Source organism: Heterocephalus glaber, unplaced genomic scaffold, assembly GCF_053883595.1.
Source record: "Heterocephalus glaber isolate CG9 unplaced genomic scaffold, H.glaber_assembly_v1.0 deba00001673, whole genome shotgun sequence".
Taxonomy (NCBI): domain Eukaryota; kingdom Metazoa; phylum Chordata; class Mammalia; order Rodentia; family Bathyergidae; genus Heterocephalus; species Heterocephalus glaber.
The window spans coordinates 22,176,967-22,181,739 of NW_028258410.1; positions in this window are offsets into that span (position 1 = coordinate 22,176,967).

Consider the following 4,773-nt stretch of genomic DNA (forward strand, 5'->3'; position numbering starts at 1 on the left):
ATGCCCTGCCTGAGCCAGCCTCCTCTTTACCCTGTGCACTAAGCTATTTCCTTCACAGCAGTTATCATTCTCTGAAATGTATCTTGCTCGTTTACTGTTTACCTATGTATTTCCTCCAGCTAGAATGTCAGCTCCAGGAGTGTGGGGAGCTGGGGACTGTGTTCACACTTGTGATCCAGTAACTTGAACTGTGCCCAGCACACACACCAGGTGCTCAGTTATAGCACAGCTATAGATGCCCCTGCTGCCCCCTGTAGGCACTATTCTAAAGTCTTACAGGTACTGCATTCACCACCTGGGCCCACAATAACAACCAAAAAAGTGACTGTTATGGTATTATCCTGACTTCCATTTTAGAGGTAAAAGTCACAGAGAAGTGACTTGCCCATGCAGGCAGTAAGTGGGCAGAGCCAAGCTTCAGTCCCCAGAGTCTGGTCTGTGGTTTCCATTACCACATGCATTCTCCCTAATAAACATTCGCTGAGCATGTGAGGGGATGAATTGATATCTACCCAAACCCTTTGTTTGGCATCACACACTCAATATGGACGGAACTGAACGCACTGTGCTTCCAGCAAAGACTTCCTCTTTAATTCTCCCAGTCACATAGACCAGAATGCTATTGTCCTTCACACTTTCCTCACCCTCCACGAGCGCCTCTCCACAAAACCTGTGGTTTCTAGCTCCTCACCATCTCCTCTCCTCTCCACTCCTCTCTGCTGATTTAAGGATGGTATCTCCTCCCATCTAGAAAAGTGTCATGGCCAACACTACATCAGACCCCACCTCTCCTCTCCATCCCCCACCAAAACATTCTCCTAAGATGAACAGGTGCTACCTCGAGCCTCCTGATAAAGCCCCAGGTTCTTAGCTGGTCCCTCAAGGCTCCATGAGTCTGATCCCCACTTCTACATGCTGCATCATTGTGTTCCACCTTCCCACTCATTCCCATGTGGCTTCTCTTCTCAAGCTATCCCTTTCACTTTCCCATCTACTTACAGTGTCCTCCACCCACCTTCCTCTGAGTAAAACTTACTCTTGTGTCTCAGCTGAAACTTCCCTTCCTGAGGGAAGCCTTCCCACCCACCACCAGTGCCACCTCCACAGAAGTTTGGTCCCTATTAAACTCTTCCATCATACACTTGAGTGTCCCCTTTGCTGACAGTCAGCATGTTCATTATTAATCAGCTGCTCAATAGAAAGCATCTGCAAAAAAGTGTACTGTGTGAGTGCAGAAACTGTGTCTGTTATGTTTACTAATGCAGATACATATTTTGATTGATTGATTGATTGATGTAATACTGGGGGTTGAGCCTAGGGCATTTGTGCTGAACTGAAAACCCAGCCCTTTACAAATTTTTTATGTAGAGACAGGATCTCACTAGGCTTCTAAGCGGCACAGGCTTGGTGTGAACTTGTGATCCTTTCTGCCTCAGCCTCTCAGAGTGCTGGGATTTCAGGTATGCCTCACTGTGCTTGACTGAGTATGTATTTTATAGTAATTATTTTAATTTGTAATTTCTAAACACTTTAGAAATAAAAGGCTGAGGGATGGCGGGGGTGAAATTCCCAAAGTAACCACTAGGATGTCAGGAGGGGAAGGTGAAAGATGCTACCACAGGGGGCAAGCAGAGCACTTCTTAAAGATGTTTCACAGGGGTGAAGCACGGGTATCTTTGATCCCTGATAGAATCACTTCTCCACCAAAACTCTGAGAGGCAAGAGGGTCAAATAGGGCAGTGTGGGCTGGTTGGGTCTTCCTGGAGACTGGACCCAGCTGAGGCTCGACATGAAGCAAGACAGGTCTAAGATCCCCTAAGAATGTCTGGAACCCATTTGAAGAGATTGTGGCGCTCCTGGGGGACCAGGGGAACTTCCTGCAAGTTTTCCAGGAGGTGACTACAAAAAAATGCTACTTGTTTCATTTCTTTAATACAATAGACAATAAATACATTGGGAAAGCAGTCAGGAGCCAAGGTAACTAACATAGCTATGGGCTTTTAGAGAAGTGCTTTGGTCTTCAGTGTTCAAAACACCCCAGTGCCATAATGAAAGAAGACCTCAAAAAGCCTGTAAATTTCTTGGGGTGGATACCATTATTCTTTTTCAGAGAAGGAGCCTGGGCAGAGAGGTGTATCCTACCTCATCTCCCAGCATCCTCTATGATGTTGAGCTCTATCGCAGTGTCAGTGTTTTGAGAACTCAGTGTTGATGGGCTGCCTCTTCTATCCTTTCTCACTCTCTCCTTCCACCTCACTTAGTAAACTTGGCCCTCTGTTTCCTAGGAACCCTAAACGAAGGCAGACCTGGGATTTGGAGGCTTGCAGCCTCACTGAAGAATATGAGCTCTAAATTTCTACAGTCCTCCTTCTGCCCAAGGACAGAGGCTGGGTATCCATCTGATAGGCCTGGGTCCTACAATTTGTCAGCAGCTGTGGTTGGAATAGTCCCCCACCCCCAAAAAGGATCTGCTAGAGTCCTAATCTCCAGTACCTTAGAATATAATCTTCTTGATAGAGAAATCAAGTTAAGATAAAGTCTTTAGGGTGAGCCCTAATACATGATTGGTGTCCTTATTAGAAGGGGAAAATGGAAGATAGAATGCCTTTACCTCATACTGAAATTATGTTGCCATAAGCCAAGAAACATCCAGAAGCTAGGAGAAAGGACTGGAAGATATCGTATCCTGCCTGCCTCCTTTAGAAGGTGCATGGCCCCATTAACACCTTGATCTCTGACTTGTGGCCTCTGAAATTGTGAGAGAATAAACTCCTGTTGTCTAAGGCATTCAGTTTATAGTCCTTTGTTATGACGTCCCAGGAAACATCTATGCCAGCTATGTGACATCTCCATGGCTCCATTTCTACCCCTGTAGAATGGGGATGATATTGCACCGTCCTTCACAGAATTCTTAGGAAATAAAACATTGCGCAAAATAACATGCTATAATAGCTAATAAAACGCTAAGCATGGAGCTTAGTATCCAGTGCTCAATACAGAGGTGGCTGGCATTGTTGTAGCTGAAACACCTGAACTCCACCCCTACATAGCAAACACACAAACACAGCCAGCCGGAAGGGTCCAGCTGAGCCTGGTGCTCCTTCTTTTCTCCTTCAGAAGGTCCAGGAGAAGCCATGCATGGTGCTGTGTTCCTACAATCCCAGCTCTTCAGGAGATAGAGATTGGAGGGTTACTTTAAACCCAGGAGTTCCTGGCCAGCCTGGATAACATAGCAAGACCTTCTATGAAAACAAACAAACAAACAAACTGGTACAAAAACAGGGAGAACAAGCCATCCTCAAATCTGATTTGGCTCAAAAAGTAATGATAAAAAGCTTTCACGGTGCAGGGTCACTCAGGTTTTGTGTAGCTCAGGATAACCATCAAGAGGTAGCTGCCACTGTCATGGGTTTGCTTCATAAAACTGGTAGGGCTCAGTCTGAGTGAGCAAAGAGTAAAGGCCATAACTCTGCAGAACAATAGGAAATACCATGTCCGAGGTTGGCACCAGTTAAAGTTTGTGGTTGCAAAAAACACAAGTCAGGGCTGAGGATTTAGCTCAGTGTTTCTGCTGCCTGCCTCACAAGCGCAAGGACCTGAGTTTGATCCCTGGTACACGCCCCCCCCCCCAAAAAAAACCCCCAGAATTCATTCACGTTAGTTTAATCAGAAGAGTAAATATATGGGCTGGGGATGTAGCTCAGTGCAGAGGGAGAATTTAAAATGTACTCAACCAAAGATAGAGACAGGAAAATTGTGCATTGTCACAGAGGTGTGAGGCAGAAAGCAGGCGGCTGAGCTGCAGAGACAAAAGAGTCTGCAGTCAACTAGGGTGATGGTCACACAGCACAGTCTACACAGCAAACAATGGAAACAGCCATGGGCCCAGCAAAAAGTTGGCCGGGAGCTGGAAGTGTGGAACTGCTATCTGGTAGCTTGCTTTCTGGACATTATTAATTTTGTGAGCCATGCCATTATAGAGTGATAATGTTTTTAAAAAGTCAGGGTACCCTCAACTGCGGAGTCACTCTGCAGATGTGAGGTGTGTGTGGCCCCTGGCCTCCATCCTTTCCCCAGAACTTCTCTTCTAGGGGTCTCAGACTAACCCAGGTCCATGGCTCTCAAAAAATAACAAAAAGACTGGGAATATAGTTTAGTGTGAAGGCCAGGATTTAATCTTCAGTACCTGGGGAAAGTGACAGTACTCTGCTTACTGTCACTACGTATCATAAAGGCCACAACACAGGAAGAACCCAAATAACTAGGGAGGTCTTCATGCTTTCTCCAGGGTGTGCCAGAGTTGGAGTTCAAGATCTGACATAGCTGCCTGATGAGTATTTGGAATAATGAAATTATACCAAATTATATCAAAGTCATGAAATGTTCCCAGGATTAAAATTCCTTAACTTCCTAGGAAAACAGAGAGAGAGAGAGAGAGAGAGCGCTCAACCCAAAGCCTCTCCCAATGACCACAGAGGAGAAGAGAGTTGGAATTACCTAGGGATAAAGTGCTGGACTATTGCCCTAGGTGCCCACCACCAAAGTGGCAAGGAGGAATGGAAGAGCTACAAAGAGGCAGAGCCAGCACATCCTTTTGAATTAAGTGAAGGCTTCTATGGGACCTTCTATGGGACTGGTAGAACTTAACATATTCGAGCTGAGTGGTGGAAAAGGATGGAGCCTGAGGAAGGGGAGGAGCCGATATTCCCCAAGGATTGCATGATCTTCCCACCTGCTCCGCTTTCCTGACTCTGGTGCCTGGAGCCCACTGAC